The sequence below is a fragment of the Episyrphus balteatus genome, chromosome 4, assembly GCF_945859705.1.
Source record: "Episyrphus balteatus chromosome 4, idEpiBalt1.1, whole genome shotgun sequence".
Taxonomy (NCBI): domain Eukaryota; kingdom Metazoa; phylum Arthropoda; class Insecta; order Diptera; family Syrphidae; genus Episyrphus; species Episyrphus balteatus.
The window spans coordinates 78,154,485-78,173,037 of record NC_079137.1 but is presented as its reverse complement, the minus strand read 5'-3'; the positions used below and the strand labels follow the sequence as shown (position 1 = coordinate 78,173,037).

Here is an 18,553-nt window from a genome sequence, read left to right as displayed (position 1 = left end):
TGATTCATAAATGCTGAATTTGAAAGAAATTTTGCTTTGTTTATGGAAGAAAATTAATTTTAAAGACTTTGAAAACCGTTCATCGCGAATGATAAAGATACAGACCATTAATTTAGTTTGAAGTTCTGAGCCATTTAAGTAATCAAAAATAAGTTAATTTTTCACAAATCGGTTTATATTATTAAATTTTTCTAACTTTTCAAAAATCTATTAAATATTTACCAGAAAATTAAAACAAAATTTAGAGCCATTTTTGAGAGATTAAAGGTTTTCTGTTTTTGTTAGTACCTACCTATGTCAATGAGAAATTTAGTAAGTTTAAGTTATTAAAAAATAAATTGGAATTTCTAATTTAATCACCCAAAACGCTTAACTATCAATTTTGAAGAGAGTTTGAAGAGAGTCTAGAAACTTATAACAAAAAACTATTTAAATTTTTGTATGTTCTTTCACCTATACTTAACTTATAAAACAATTCCAATGCTAATTAAAACAGCCTTGAACTATGAGAGCAAGCCTCATGCCTCCCAGTCGTGTATTTTATTTAAACTAATTTTCAAAAGAAATATAAACACATTGAACTGACAAAGTGGTACATTACAAAATTAGCTAATTTTTTAACGTTACCTTGACAACATACATAACTTACAAAGAATGATAATGTCATATAAAAAGGGTAACTTTTTGTTACAATTTGCTCATGGCAATTTCTACCTTAAACAAGTCAATTTAAAAAATGAAATATCTCTGCCAACCATAGATATGAGTAGAATTTCAAGTAGACAAAGCACGTAGCGGATACATTTGTAAATTTCAACTATTTACCATTATTTTTTTTTATTCTGCCTCCAACTTTAAATTTTTTTTTTTGTAACACAAAAAGCAAATAAATAAAATTTTGCAACAAACAAAATAGTTTTTACTATAAAGCACACATTTATTTGTTTCTCTTTCAAAAAAGGACGAAATTCTTTTTCTAGTCAAACGTTAAAAATTTTTACAGACGACCAATATAGCAACAAAAAAAAAATGTATATACAAAATAACTCAGTTGGGCAAATATTGCCCAGATTGCCGGACAAACATTAAACAGATACAAATGGTTGTGTCGTTCTGCGGAAACAAGTGGTGGCGATATAGCGACGACGGGCGGCCAAAAATTCTATTGACAAAAAACATTAAAAAAAAAATATGTAATAAAACAAAAAAAAAAAAGAAACACTCAATTGGAATCCTTTCTCATGCCGTCCGCTTATACTATTTTTTTTTTTCGAATGATGATTTTTTACAAATATGCCTATGAAGTATGTGTCTGTTTGTTACTTTTTTTTAGAGAGATATGTATGTGTTATTTAGTTCATTTGTTTTGTTTTAATGTTTTTATTATGTTTGATTTGATTTTCTATCCCTTTTTCAATTTTTTGTTATTTATATTTTTTTTTATAGAATTGTTTGAAACTATTCAAGCATATTGGTTGTCGGTTTTAAATTTTATGAAAGCCTTTTGTTTTCCCTTTTAGAATGTGAGATGTGATTTTAAATTTTAATTAATAGGGTATGATATGAATGGTTCCAGAGTTTTTATTTTAGAAAACTTAGAAGAATATTGTAAAAAATAAAAAGTTTTATTTTTAAAATCTAAGCCAATTTTCATTAAAAAAATTCTATTACTTAACAGAAAAATTAAAAAAAAAATTATAGATACAGAAAAAAAAATCAAAATATTATTTATTACTAAATCACAAAACAAATTAACATTTACTTGATTTTTTTTTTTTTTTTTTTTAATTGAAATATCCCAAATTCGGTTGAAAAATTGCTATGTAATATTAAAAAGAAATAAAGTGATGTTTTATAATCAGAAAAAAATTACTCAATAACGCAAATTTGCTGAATAGAATAATGCTAAAGTAAAATAGTAGAAAAAAAACTCCCAAAAATGATTAAATTTCCTTTTGGTTAACAAAAAATCCGGAAAAACCGTTAAATGATCAGGATAAAAACTATTAATAAGTTAAAACCATTATTAAACTTGAATTTGAAATAAAATAAAATTTTTAAATCCAGTTGAAGTTTGATAAAAAACTGGTATATTTAAGCAAAAAAAAAAACAACGAAAAGCATGAAAAACGTTATAATTCCAGAACAAACTGAAAACCAGGAAATTAACTCATAAGTATTTCAACATAGAAATAAATTTCTTAGGAACCCATGGTTATCGATTGCGACGTTGACGGTGAGACACCCTGATAGTAATTAGAGGTATATCGAAATAACTTAAGTTCTTCATTTCTTATAATAAGTAGACGAAAGCATTTGTAAGAAAATTTAAATAATAGAAAATAACTGTTTTTTGGTGTAACCGAAAACAGTAATAACACTGGTCTGCAAAATTTAACTTTTTTTTCTCCTTCAAATAATTTTTTGATATTATGAAAGATTGGACTTTCCTGAATCTAAATCTGGTTTCAGAAAAATTCTATCAGGTACCATTTTTGTAAAAATGATTTTTGAAAAATGTGGGTAGTTTCTAAAAAATCAACCTTTTAGATTTATTTGAACTCGTGCAAAATTCAAACTATTTGTAGCAATGAGCTCAAATTTGGAGGACTTATTCCTCGTAATATGGCCTATCGATTGACACCAAATATGTCCTTTTACATTAATGTTTACTCATATTTTAAAATACTGATTTATAAAAAAAGCAGAAATATCGAAATCCTTTACTTTTTAGTAAATCCAACATGAACAAAAACACCTTAATTAAGGAAAATGTAAAATATCAACGCCCATTACATTTAAAAAGTCAAATTTGTAAAGAAAACCATAATAAAATCTTTTAACAAAATTTTTACGTGTTTTGTAATTTTATATACTATTTATCTATTTAGAAATATCTTATTTGTAATAAACCATTCGATAAACTGCCTTGTAAAGCTTCATATTTGTTTTTTCTAGAAACAAAAGTATACTTTTCTTGTAGTTTTTGATGTGCTGAGTTAGAATCCGAAGTCAAAAAAATTCTATCACGTGAGGATTTTAAGATATACGCATTAAAGTATCACAAAATCAAGTTTTTTCTTAGAAAATCTCAATAAAAACTACTATATCTCACAAACCCGAGCTGACCGAAATTTTTTGAGTTCGGATTCAAAATCAGCATACTAAAGTCCATTAGAAAAGTATATTTTTGTTCTAGGGAGAAAGATATATTAATTTTTAGAGATCAGTTTTTTTTATGATAAGATATGCCAAACCTACTAAACTTACTTAAATTAAGATATCTCGGAGAAGAAAAGAGATATTGAGAAGATTGAAACTGAATTTGAAAGAAAAAAATAAGTTTTTTTATAAACCATAACAATTTTAATTGAAAAATATTACATTACGCCAAAATATTTCTTCGAAAACAGCAAAAAAAATGGGTTTTTGAGATTTTCTAACGGGAATATCTAAAAAACGTGACGTGCTAGATCAATTCTGACTTCGGATTCGGAATCAGCATACAAAAATCCTTTAGAAAAGTATAGTTTTATTTAAAGGAGGATTTCAGCCTATTGAACACCAAATGTTTTTTTCCAAAATGGCCTATGCAAAATGTTCTTTCCAATAAGGCCTCTTCAGTATAAAAAATATCAATTTGGCGTATGATAAAATGTCACATTACGATGATGGAGGAGTTACAGAAGTAGTTTTCGTCATTACTTAGTTCCGTCCGTCCATCTGTAGGTACACCGTGCTAAGACCTAAACGGTCTAACGATCTTAATTAAATTTTGTGTACTTAAGGGTTTTAGTAAATAATATTAAGAATCTGTGTTTTTAGTTTTTCTCAAAAATTTGGATAATGGAAATTGCGATGTGGTTTTTCGCGAAAATTGACTTATTTTTTAGCTTATTTCGTACCAATTTTTTTCAAAATTTACAGAATGTTATTTCTTATCATTTAAAAAAATGAATTATAGAGCTATTCAAATAACCAAAATAGACACTCCAAATTACAAGAGCAAGTACGTGCGATCCAGAAACGCATTTTAATTCAATTTCATTTATAAAAATGTATCTTTGTTTCTTGTTATAAACTAAAATACTGATATTGATAAAGGTGTATTTGTATTTACAAAAAATCAGAAAAAATCGTGATTTTACCTGCAAAAGAAGATTTTTTTAATAATTTTACTTCCAAAAGAAGACATAATTCAATTATAATTCCAAAAGCAGATATACCGACTTTTTAATAAGGAATTTTCAATATTTTTAAAATTTCGTAAAGAATAAATATGTAGAAGATTATTTTGCTCTATATCTTCTGTATTACGAAGTAAAGGTTTTTGGCATTTTACTCAAAACTACCTTCAGGTATCAGGTCAGATAGCTGGTTTTGGAAATCACCTCCTCAAAGTGGAAATGAAAATTGAATTTGCTTGGATTTTTAAAATAATTTGAATACGCAAATTTGAATAGATTTAGTTCGAAAGAAATAAAAAAATATAAAGTCGTTTAAAATATTCAAAGAAAAAGTAAATAGGTATACTAATTTTTTGATTATTATTAATCAACACCATAAAACAAAATTTTAATCTTGTTCTTTATAAAAATTGATTCTAAAAAAAAAAAATGAAAAAAATATAGTTTTGACAATTTTGAACTCCTTAACCTCTTAAATCCTTTATGCTTAAATTCTGACAAAGTCAGAAAAAAAGGAAAAAGTAAATGTATTTCAAAAGCATTTGTGTGTTTTATAGTAAAATTTAGCAAATAAAATCAATTTTTTTAATTTTGTTACTACTAACGTGTTCCTATATTTCCGCATTTCTTACAAAAGACTAAGATCAAATTTTATGTTTTCAAGAAACATATTTTTGGATATTTATACCTAATTTTTTTTTTTTGAAAATTTAATTTGTCGTTATAGGTAACTTTACCAAAATTGCAAGTAACTGCAACCCAGTCCTTTGTTTTACTAATTAAAATCGAAAGAAACCTTTTTGAGGAAATAAAAAAAAAAAATTCGTCCCGAGAAATGGAAGGAGTTCAGCAAGAGTGTTAAATATTTTTTCACAAGCAATATCTAAAGGGCCATTGTTTAATTCAATTATTGTAAATTTGAAAAGTACTATTCCAGTGTTCTGCAAAAAATTACAAAATTAGCAAAATTTTGAATAAAAACAAATACCTTATGAAGCTACAAATTCTTGGCTTTCTTAAAATGCCAAAAAACAATTTTTGATTTTGTTCAAATTTTGGAAACTTATTTAATATTTATAGTAATATTTTTTGAAGAAGAAGAGATTCAAAATTAATGGAGTTTGTACCAAAAATTTTATAGGTATGCTAAATTTTAAAATTTTTGTTCTCTAATCTAATCAGTTTTATTTTAACTAAAATAAGAAAAGATACAATTTTCAAATATCCTGAATCATATTACCATATTTATTTAAAAATAAGTGTGATAATCTACTAAAAAACTACTTCGGAAATAAAATCAAAATTATTGTAATTTTCTGAATTTCATTCGCTCTTCCTTTGTTTCAAGTCTTTGAGACTTCTTTATAATTTCGAAATAATTTAGTCTCATTTAATGTAAGTTTAATTCATTTTTCTGCATTCTCTGCATTTCCTCCCCCAAATTTTCTTGAATCACTAAAAAAAAAAAAACAAGAGTAAATATATTCCATATCATACCATATCTAACCTTACGAAAAGTTCTCTTCTATATAATTCGCAAAGAAACATCCGCTTATGTTATGCAAATATTTTTCAAAACCTATTTGCAATGTCTCATCGTGTTTGCAACACACACACACAGTTTTGTGTTTGTTTGTTTATTTATTTGTCCTTTTTCGAATATCGCTAAAAGCGGACAAATATATACATTATATAAAAGAGAGAGGGCAGTAATGCAATCACACAAATACACACATAGAGCCAAATATCTCTAACAAATCTACAAAAGAAAACAAATAAAGACAAAAACTGCAGAGACATTGCAGTTGCTTGTATAATTTTACTTGTTTTCTTGGATAAAATATAAATAAATACACTTCCTTCGTCGGTATCCTTGAAGAAAATGTCCTTTTCTCTATTTCTCATATATTAATTTGACTTTCTACCAACACACACATATTTATAGAAATGTGTTATTGTGACTTCTTGCTTTTCTATAAAGGACAATCATACTAAACCGTTTCGGAAGCTATAAAAACAAACATAAGGATAGAATCTCTTTGCTGCCATCGAACTAAAAACTAACCGAACCGCGGAACGGGAAAGGACAAAATACCGCGGGCCGATGAACACAGACCGATAATAAAATTACCATAAATAAATATGATGGCAAAATGGCTAAAGTTTCCCCAAAAACTAAAATACACCGAAAACAACCAGCAGCATAGAAAGGACCCTATAACAGCAGCAATTCGTCCTTCGAACTTCGATGATGATCGTCATTAGGATTCCATAAAGCCTCTTTGCCTCTTTCCCACAACGAAGAAGAAACTTTTTTGGGTAAAAAGTCAAAATTGCAGATTCAAAAAGGACGAAGGACGACATCGATTGTTGTTGTTGTATTTTTCGTTTCGAAGGAAAGATTACGACACAATGAACGACATTTGGCCTAAATGCACAAATTGAGGCCTATTTCCGGTTTCCTTGATATGAAATTTTTCGATTTTTGCCATCGAATATGGAAATACGTTTTTTAAAAATATTTTTACGATAATGTGCATAAGGACGAAATCAAACCGATTCATCGGTATACGCTCACTAAGATACTCACACCCGCCATCCCCAGCATAGAGCGTTTCAATGAGGCGGAAATCCTTTCAATCCGCTCCTCGCGAGAAAGGATTCCCACTTCTTCTTTCTACTTTTTTAAGTCAGGAAGATATCTCTCTTTTTGGGGGAGGAAGGACATCACCCATGAATATTGTTTACGTAAATTTGCAACCAATAAAGCTCATTGCAAAGCCAAGTGGCAACAATGGTTGTTGGGTGTCTTTGTTTGTTTGCGGCCGGCACAAGGGGGAGTCAAAGTCGGCAGCGAGCGGAAGCGGTACGAAAGCAGAAGGTATCCTTCGAGTATCCTTATGGCCATAGTGCCTCATAAATTGGCTTTTTCCTCTGCGACTTTGTCCTTATAGTCGGGTTGTTGTTGTTGTCTCGTGGCAGAGAAGAAGTATTTGTCGCATATAAAGTGGCGCGTTGGTCGTTATGATTCTTTGGGGCGTGTTTATTGTTTTAATTTGCAATGCGAACATGTTTTATTGAATTTCGATTGCGTTTGGTTTTTTCATCGTTGTCGTAGTCGTTGAAGAAACGAAAAAAAAAAGGAGTTACAAGAAGAGGAGGTGTCTTGAGGTGTATGTGTTTGAATGTGTATCTTGAAGCTAAACAAAGAGTACTTTGCTATAGGAATTTGCTTACTTAGTGGAACAAATGGCTTTTTATTTTGTGTTCTTAGAATACAAAAAAAAAAAAGAACCTAAGGGATATTGAGAATATTTTATTTAAATTAGACTATCAAGGAGCATGAAGTTTATTTTTTGTATAATGTAAAGGTATGGGCCATGAATTGAGAATCACTTTTTTTATTGAGAAACTTTTTTAAGATTGTAAGAGGTTTTCTTTTAAAAGTGGCGAATATTTTTCTAGGATTTATGTCAGTGGAGGACATTTTTTTTTTTTTCAAGTGTTTTCGATTTTGGACACATAGACTTAAACAGGTAAAATGTGTAGCAGAGTGTTGAAAATAGGGCGAATCTGTTTTGACTTTGTTAATGGATATGGAAATTTTATTAGCTGACTTTCAAGACAGAAAAGTTACAGATAATGAAACAGAATATTGTTAGAAAATTAAAAGATTTTTTTTCTTAAATTAAAAAATTAATTTTTAAAGATAAATACATATGGAATACTCCTTTATATAATTATCAACTGGAAATAAAATTATGGGATTAAAAAGCTTTGACATTTACCAGGAAAAATAAAAAAAAATTAAAAATTATATCAACCCCCGAACCACTTTAAAGTAATAAACGTGATTATTAAGATGAGCACTAGGGCGTATGAGTGATTAAAATATCAAAAATTATTTGAAGGGATTACTACATTCAGCGGTCTTCTTTCATAATAAATATATTGCATTAGTTAAATTCTTATTGTTATATAGAATACCATAAATTAAGTGCTTAACTTTTGGAAATGCCTTTACTTTCTTTCCAAGCATTGCATAATGTTGTACTAGCAATGCTTTGCATTAGTCTTTTATACAGTTTAAACTTGCCCTATTTAATACATTTTGCCTTCTTAAAATAAAACTACCTACTCTACTTTTCTTTTTGAAGTTATACTTCTTATGGGAGGGTGGGTATGAAAATTTACTTTTTGACAAGAATGTCAAAGGGATTATGACGCTATCGCCCTGGGTAGCAGGGCTGTCGTTTCACCTTTAGAGTAGGCAGTACTTTAGTATTTAAAAATGCAGTACGCCACAGTACGGCAAACATAAAACACACAACACGTTGCAAGTTACATGTTTCATGTGGCAAGTTGTATGTGGCAAGTTGCGTGTGGCATGGTGCATGTGGCAAGTTGCATGTGATAATTTCCATGTGGCAAGTTGCCAGAGTTGCAAAAAGCTCACATTTCAGCTCAGCTCAAATTTCAGCTAGGTACCATAGCTTAGCTCATTTGAGCTGAGCTGGAAGTGAGCTGAGCTGAAAGTGAGCGCCAAAACTTCCAACGCCTATATCTCGAAATTTTGAAGAAAATGAAAAAAATTTTTTGATGCCAAAAGGTAGCGGGGACTCTAACCTACATTTGGGTACAACTCTCAAAAATAAAATTTTTGATGCCAAAAGATTGCGGGGACTCTAACCTACATTTGGGTACAACTCTCATCCCTGTAGGTCCACGCGTTCTCAAACCGGAAGAACTTAAAAGTAAAAAAAAAATAGGCACGATTCTGAAAAAATAGGCATGATGTGGCGATTTAACATGGAAGGCGATTTTTTAAAAATTTGACAATGTGCAAAGCGTAGGCCCATGACACAAGCTATCATTTGGCATCACTCCCGAAAATTGCTCTCAAGCGGTTTAGCTTCCAGGAGCGTTCAAAGATTCGGGGATTTTTCGAAAAAAAATTTTACCCCAACTTTCAAACGCGATTTTCTCGGAATTTTGAAAAAAATCGAAAAATCGGATTATACCACTATCGGGTAGCTGAGAATATAAGCTTTCATATGGCACCACTCCTGTCTCTAGATCAAAGCGTTCCAACGCCTATATCGCGGAATTTTGATGAAAATGAAAATAAAATGTTTGATGCCAAAAGGTTGCGGGGACTCTAACCTACATTTGGGTACAACTCTCATCCCTGTAGGTCCACGCGTTCTCAAACCGGAAGAACTTAAAAGTAAAAAAAAAAATAGGCACGATTCTGAAAAAATATGCATGATGTGGCGGTTTAACATGGAAGGCGATTTTTTTTTAAATCTGAAAATGTGCAAAGCGTAGGCCCATGACACAAGCTATCATTTGGCATCACTCCCAAAAATTGCTCTCAAGCGGTTTAGCTTCCAGGAGCGTTCAAAGATTCGGGGATTTTCCGAAATTAAATATTTACCCCAACTTTTAAACGCGATTTTCTCGGAATTTTGAAAAAAGTTGAAAAACCGGATTGTACCGGAATTTTTTTTATGATAAAAAAGAAATATTTTACTAAAAAAATAGAAATATCAAAATTTGAGCTGAGCTGTGAGCTGAGCTTAGCTCACTTTTGAGCTTTGTAGCAACCCTGCAAGTTCCATATTGCTACTACTAGTGCTGAAGCACACACAATTCTCATAAAATTACCATATCGCACATTTTATGCGCAATTCATTTACTTTCGTTAAGCATATACCGTAAGTTCTGAACCGCACAACATGAGTAAATTTCACAGAAAAAATTGAAAACTACATGGACGCAAGGAGGATGAAAGAATTAATTTATTGTTCACTTGATAAAAATGTAAAAAAACGAAGTGTGGATTAATTAATTTAATAATAGAAATTAAAAATATCAAATGAAATTCATTTACATATACTGAATGATAAGTATAACTTCAGTCGCGTGTACATGTGTACACACACTCTTTTTTTTGTATTAAATCACTGCAACTTAAGTTTTTATTCCGTTTCAATAATGTAAAAAAAACAAGCGGTAAAATAGGTGATTTCGTTAGCTAACATAATTAAATAAAAGTTTTGAAAAATATAAAAAAATTCAAGCAGAGTGTGGAAAAATAAAATTTTTTAAAGTAAAATTTTGTAAAAACCAATGTTGCCCAAACATGATTTTGAGCTCTAGGCGATGATTTTATTAACATTTTTAACATTTTACCAAATATCTTTTCTATAAAGAGAGCTAACTGAATTACTAAACCTACATAATACTATCTCTAAAAGAAACTATAATACAAATTGTACACCATGGCGTATGAGTAATTAAAATATAAAAAAATATCTGATTGGTTTTTACATTCAAAAACAAATAATATTCACGACATGGTTCCACAGAATAGCTCATAGATTGATAAGATTGTGAAAACCTATAATTATGTATGTATTAAGTTTTGATATATTACATTTTTAAATAAAATTAAGAAAAAAAAAATTCTGAAAAGTAATTCCAGTACCAATTAAAAAAAAGTTTTGAAATCGCTTTTTTATAATTCTTGTTTTTTTATAATAACTAAACGCAGTTGTTTTACCATTTGTAAAAAGCAAATACCAAGAAAAATATAACCATCGATTACAGAAATAAGTCAGCCTTTTTTTCGAAAATTTCTTAAATTACAAAATTATTAATTGCTACAAAATTGAAAATTATTTTTAGATTAACTTTTTATTAAACTTCGGAACCAAATTATTTACACAGAGAGTATAATCATTCTATATTTTTTTTTTGGAATACTACCATTAAAAATGTGTAATAACAGCACTAAGGGCATTTAATTCGAAGATATAAATTTAAGAAGAAAGTAAGAAAAAAACATTGAACAAATTTATATTACATTACAGTTAGAATTTTTTTTTTAAAGATTTTAAGGATTTTGTTGAGGCCATAACTATTTGCTTAGCTATTACCATAAGTTGCCTTACCCATAATTAAATTAATTTCACTGTATTAAAAAATAAAAATTATGTCAATTACTTTGGAAATGACCTGGCAGAGGTTGTAGGTATTACTGAGTACATCATATTTCGGCACTTGAAATTTTTCGTAGACCCTCAAAATTTCAAGTTATCATCAAAAAACCGTTTTTCAATGTTTTCAGATTTCAACGATTTTTTACTCAGCCATTTTTCGGTAAATTTCAAATTTTTTAAAAGTAGTTACAAAGGATAACATTTTTTCTAAAGAATTAAGACCATAAAAAATGTTCTACCATTTTTATGAACAGAGAAATTAATTTTTCATTTCTTTCATTGTCCCAAAAAATTGAATTTTCTTTCTCGGGTAAAAAAATCACAACTTCCACAATGTCTAATTTCTTGTATAAGAAAAACATATAAACAAAAAGTTTACGTTTCTTATACCTAATATTCACTAAATAAAAGTTTTCAATTAATTTTATTATTTATTTGATAAGACTAGAAATTGTGTTTAAAATAACGAAAACACATTTTTAAATTGTTTTAATCTCCAAACTAAGTATGCCATTTAATTTTTTTTATAATTAGCAGTTTTTAGATGTTTTTTGACGTGATAACGTCTTATAAATCGATTTACTATGGCAGCCACCACAAAAAAGTGACGCTATTTTCTAACGTTACACTCTCGCACTTTCGCAGTGCGGCAAAAAATTTCAATTAAAAATTAAAAATAAACTATTAGAGATACAAAAATCTACTATAGCTTATTTTTTTTTTCTTTTTTTGGATTAACCTAAAGCTTAATCCAAATGAAGGATTTTTAAAAATTTTAGAAATTCGACATGGTTGACTTTAAAAAATTCTAACTTCTCTTGTATGCATCTTTGAAATAAGATTAATACGTCATATGAAAGGTAAAATTATAAGCTTTCACATGGTATATATTTTTTTATAGGTTGTCAAACAAAAAAATTGATTCCATAGCCTGAGAACACAAAAATAAATGTTTTTTTTTGCTTTTTTAATGAAATTTGATCGAGTTCAAAAAATTCTAGCTCTTTTTGTAGATGTCTCATAGACCTGATCGATATATATATTTTGAGCTAAGACAATAAGCTTTCAGATGGTATAAAATTTTTTATAGGCTGTAAGGAAAAAAAAATGGAATTAATGACGTGAGAAAATAAAAATTCATGTTTTTTTTGCTTTTTTTGATGAAAATGATGGTTTTCAATAAATTTTATTTTTATACTTTTTGCGCATTGTAAAAATTTAAAAATGGTTTTATTCTTAAGAAGAAATACTTGGCTTTTAAATTATATAATTTTTTTTGTAAGCTTTTCAAATAAAAAAATTAATATAATGAGAAAATAAAAAAGGTATTTTTATTTAGCTCTTTCTTGTAAAATTGAACGCTTCAATTGACTCATTTTAAACAAAAGCACACAACCTGTTTTCTGACGACGTTATCACGTTAAATCATCGTCCGTAAACCGGCTTTACAGACAACCTCTTATTTTTTTTGAAAATTGTAAAGATCGTTTTTTTTTTTAATATGTAATTTTTTTCAAACAAAAATTTTCCAACAAAAAACTGATTTTTCAAAAAAAAAAAAGCGAAATATTAAATTAAAAAAAAAATGTCCAGTCCTGAAGGTATGTAGAAGGTAGACATTTCAATATTACGGATACTCAAATGTATATGAATCTGTTAAGTTATTAAAGAGAAAGTCAGAAAATCTAGAAAACGGTTCTATGACATTCACCGCTAACAATGGTCCAAAAAATATTTTGTATGCTACCCACACTTTAAAAATTAAACTTTATTTGCTCAACAATAGATTTTTTTTAATCAAAATCATTTTAGTTCTAAGAAAACAATTCAGTTTATATACTGCGAAGCTACCACTAAAACGGTGTTGAGTTGTTGTTAATATAAATGTACTGGAAACAAAACTTACTTTATTTTTGTAAAATCAGAATAAAATTAATGGTTTTGCATTCTAAAACTCAGCGGATTCTTTTTCTTTAATTTTTTGCAAATAGTAAGGAAATTGAACAGTGATGAATTATTAATTGTAAGTAAATAAAAAAAAAAACATAAATAAGTATTTAATACTTAAGTAATTTTTGAGTTTCAAATAAACACAAAATTTCCAAGGAATGGATTGTCGTCGGACGGTTAGATGAAATACATAAATGTATTTTTATAAAATTTCAAAAAATTACGCTTCCGTAATCGTTTATGAAAATGTCAGAATTTAACAATTTTGTTTATATACTAAATTATAAATTCAAAAATATGTATAAACTAAAATACTAGAAGAAAGTGTAAGGTAATACATTTGTGAGGATCAGAGATATCCACTGCTGGTTTTTTTTTTCTAGATTGAGAACTACCATCTTAACTAGATCTTAGAATATTTATATATTTTTTTTTGTTTAAAAATTCATTGTCAAGGGTTGAGCTGATTTCAATCAATTTTTTTTGGTAAGGAAGCTTCTGGTAAATTTAACAATTGTACAAATAAAAAAAAACTATCGGATTACCTTGCAAAAAAATATTTCCTACCATTTATTTATTCTAATTAATGGTATTTAATAGAGCTAGGAACCTTTTTTGAACACTTATAGTTCGAACTACTTTAAAAATTTTGAAATATTTTAATTTTTTTTAAATACATATATAAAGTAATAATTTTTTATAATTTTTAAAACGTTCATAATGTAGGTACTAGGTACGGTGACCATCCGTCCCTGTTTACCCGGGACTGTCCCGTATTTCTACAGCTTGTCCCGAGTTTTTATTTAAGAAACACGGGACGTATAAGTGTACCGTATTTTGTAATTTGTCCCCTGATTGTCCCGTATTTGGACATTCTCTGATTTTTGTATTCAATATTTAAAATACTTTGTACGGAAAACAAGAAAACAGTGGCTGGAAATTAAAATTTTTCAAATTTTTCGGATAAAGCATTAAGTTTAGTACGCTGCTGAAGCAAAACGACAATTTTTCTAAGTCTCCAAAGTCAAAAAACTTTTTCTGCAAGAAAAATTGCCTGGTCAAATAAATGGTCAAATATATTCAAGCGCAGGTAAGAATTTTGTTACCCAAGCTGTGCAACGAAAAGCAAAATTTTGTGCTGGTTTTGTATGAAAATTTTCATTTCGCCTCTAGACTAGGCTTTAGTTTTTTTTAAATGTTCGTCAATTATTTAGTTCCAGCTTCTGTTTGTCAGGTTGCTACACTAGGTAAAATGTTTTCGAATAAAGAACATATATGGTGGAGTAAAGAACCCAGATAAGTTTTTAAAACTTTTAAGGAAATGTTAAAAGTTGTGTTAAAGATCATACAATTTCAAAATCATTTTAAATAAAATAAAAATGATAAAAACAACTCACCCGATTTTGATTTAAAAAAAAATATTTTTTAGAAGTTATTAACAGACATTATAAAACCATTTTCTTGATTTCTGATTTCGTAAACAACTTAAATGATTTCAACAAAAACGCTTCCATAATCGTTTAGGAAATTTTGATATTAAAATAAGGAAAAATTATGAAAACTCATTAAAAAATTTGTTTTTGAAAAATCAAAATTTTCAAAACGATCCAACAAATTTTTTATCTGTCCCGGGTTTTGATTTCAGAAATATGGTCACCGAAGTTATAGGAGATAAGTTAATAGATGTTTTTTTTTTTAATTAAAACTATATGAGAAATTGCCATTTTGAAGAATACATTTTGAGATTTAAAAAAATTTGTTTTTCGATCTTTCCAATACTTGAATGTTAAACTTAAATATTGCAGTAAATATTTCATAAAAATAACTATCTCATCTACTTTTATTCTAAAACAGTTTTCAAAATCTTTCTAAGATTAAAATAACACGAATATAACTTTGAGAATAAGTATTTTAGAATAATTTAATAACAGTTTTCTAACAATGAATATTCTCAGATTCCATATATAATTAAATAAAGAATACAGAATTGATTGATTTCTTCAACAAAAATATCTATGATATCTACAATTACTTTTCAAATATATATATTATCAAAACTCATTTCATATTGAACTTATATTTTCCTAGAATATAGAATAGATAGAGTCACAACTTGTTGTGTATTCAAATTGTATAAAGCTTGCAATTAAATCATCTCTCGATTAATTAACTTGGCTTCCTTTTTACCCCAAGACAATATAACTACCCATTACCTATCTCAATATACAAGATATATATTTTATCAATGATATGAAATCTACAATATGCGTATATAGTCAATATTATTTAGAAAACAGGTAGGCTTTTCAATTGAAACTTGAAACATTTGTTGTATTTCTTCATATGGAAATCCCCTTCCTTGACCTATGAAAATGACCCCATTTCTAAAAATCATTTCTCCAATATATCAATATTAAATTAACTTTCTCTAGAAACTTTTCTGGTCAAAACCTTAATACAATAGAACTTGTTTTGGACAATCTGTTCTGAAAATATTGAATAGAATTTCTCTTGTTGAATTGACTCCCCCATTTTCACTGCAGGATAACTCTTTAAAATATCCTTCAAGCCTTCTGCTTCTTAAATTGAATAAAATTCCCTCAACGAATTCTTCTAACTAACTGCATATATGCACAAATCCTTCATCCATACAATATCCCCAATAGAACTTATAACCAAAAAAGTCTGGATGTTTTATATGAATGATGTGTGTGCTGGCTGGCAGATTTTCCGCCTGATCTATTCATTTCAAAATGTTTGCATTTCTCAACTGCTGTTGCATTCAATCAAAAAATATTCCTCAATTCATCTAATGATGCAGAATATGCTGAGCATTTTTTATTCAAAAAAAAAAAAAGGATTCATCTTTCCATACAAGGATATAAGGGGTATAAAAAAAAGTGCATTGTTTTCTTTTTTTTCTATTTACTCACCAAGTTCCACGGTGCATTCCAGCAGGATACCATCAGCACCACCAGCAACAGCTGAATCGCGCGGCGAAAAACTCTTCTTCGTCGTCCTTGCTTATATCGAAGAGATTCCGTTGCTTTTTGTATTTATTTTTTTTTATTTCGATTTTTTTAAACACACTTTTTTTGCCGCATACAAAAATATACAACACACAAAAGCACACAAAAAAATAACAAAAATACTGCTGGAAGATTGAAGAAATACTAGACACAAAAATGTGAGGGAGGATTTTATGGTTCCTCCTGAAAGCAGAGTAGCAGCACGCTTCTGTGCCGGTGTTGCGTTCGTTTTTTCTTCTTCCTCAACTCAACTTGAAAGAAGTCCTTTTTTGCTTCTGTTGTGAGCACGTGGTTCTTCACAAAAATATTCTTCTTCGAGACAAACTTAACTTTTATTTCTCATCCAAATGCAACAAGGACATGTGTGTGTTTCTTCCTTTTACGACTTTTTCTTACTTAAATCTTTTAAAAATATCAAAAATTTTTATTGTCATCTGTGAAGTCGATGTGAATAAGGACCAAAATTCAGGAAGAAAAATAAAACAAATTTTCCTAAGGAATAAGGATTATCAGGATATCGCTTACAATTATTCTCACGGTTCGCTGATTACGAGCCAAAATGTTCTGTTCTTAGTTCTGTGTTCAGATGACAGTCACGATTGTTCATTCAATCGAAAATATAGAGAGATATTCCTTCCTCCTGTCAAGAGGAAGATTTTCTGAATGTCCTTGATTTTTTATAATTTTTTTTTTTTTATATTTTCTATCTTTCAATATTCGATAGCTTAGTAATACTAAATGTGTTCACAACCGTAGCACTTTAAGCGAGCGACAACGAATAATAATATATCAAGAGAGAGTAAGAGTGAGAATGAGATAGAGATATTACAGAAAGAGAGAAGAATATAACTCAAAAACGAGACACTACTTTAGATCAAGGATAATAATATTTATTTATTAATTTTTATTTTTTTATTTACACAAAAAACTTAAAAAGGATATTTTTTTATTTATTTTTACATTTATTTTCAACAAAAAAAAACCGTCGCGAATTTATTTCGTCCTTTTTCGTCCTTAATTTGTTTGTATTTTTAAATTTAAATTTGAATAAACACTCAAATGTTGTTCATATTTTTGTATAAAGGATCAAATAATAATAATAATTATTTATTCTATACAGAATTCAATTGCATCCTTTCGCAACCGTTATTCACGCTCAACTGTGTGTGAATTTTTAAAAAAATATGCACCCGAAGGACGACGACGACATTTCAGTTTAAAATGTAATTTTTGCACTCGTCTCGAAAGTCTCGAAAAAATGTGAATGGAAAATTTATACAAATTCGCGCCCCGAAACACACAAAAATCACAAATCACAACATACAGTTAGTTTGTATAGGCAGAAAGCAGCAGTACAAAATAGCAAACAACACTTTTTACTCTGCGATGTGCCGATTTTGTGTTGCGGATATGAAGAGAGTTAAAAATGCAAAAAATATATATTTTGTTGTAAAAAGGATATCGAGTATCTACTGTGACCGAAGGATGTCGGTGATACACTAACGTTGGCTTATTACAACTATCCAAGCTGCTATCTGGTGGCTACAATAGTCAACGACGACGATGATGACGACGAGAATCGTTCGTGTTGTTCGGGGGGGCCATCAGCAGCCATAACGTCGTAGTTGTCGGTCGTCCTCGTGAAGTTGAAGTTGAATCCTCAGCCATTCACTTATAATACGGCCAAACAGTCAGCAGGAGGAATTGGTAGTAGCAAGTAGGAGCCAAAGGCAGCACAACGACAACTCTCTCTAAAAATGTGCAGCAGTTTGTGTCTCGTTGAACGACTATACACGACCATGAAGGATGTAAAGAGAGGTGCCCTTTTTTACACTTCTCTAGTAGCAAAGTGGAGGTTCGATTGGATCCTATACCAAACCAAAAAGGACCTACTTTCCCTCAGGATCCTGTCTAACAAAATACATTTTTACCAGTCAGTTTGTATTTGTCGGCGGTAGCATTCGAAACATGTTCGAAAGGACGAAAAATCATTAAAACCTGTGAATTCGCCGTCAAAGTGTGCATTCATATCAAGGATATCTACTTTGAGTACTTTTATTTGTATGCGATGGTATGTCCTTGATATAGGAATATGCACTCTCTGAAAGAATCCCCCAAAAACAAAAACCTACCACAGGGCAAAATAACTGTCGCAGGACATGGAGTCGTTTATAAGGGTTGTGTTGTGTTGGTTTGGTATCTGTTTGGCTTAAAAGAATATTGAGGTCATGGTATAACAAAAGTTGTAGCCGGAAGTTTTTCGCCTGCAAAGAAGTTGCTATGGCAAACATACTTGTACGATTTCAACATTTTTCGTTCATAGGAAATATTTCTAAAAGCTGGATTGAGCTTTTTTCTGTAAAATGGTATTGTTGTTTTGAAT

At 29.1% G+C, this 18,553-nt stretch overlaps 1 protein-coding gene across 1 annotated transcript in view; it reads right to left on the bottom strand.

Moving 5' to 3' along the window:
* The window catches only part of LOC129917979 (teneurin-m), a 666,088-nt gene extending 649,929 nt beyond the window's left edge, over positions 1-16,159 (bottom strand). The window contains exon 1 of the mRNA XM_055998249.1: positions 16,075-16,159. The gene's annotated coding sequence lies outside the window, so the exon portion shown is untranslated. The remainder of the gene's footprint in view (positions 1-16,074) is intronic.
* Positions 16,160-18,553: the final 2,394 nt, after the last annotated feature.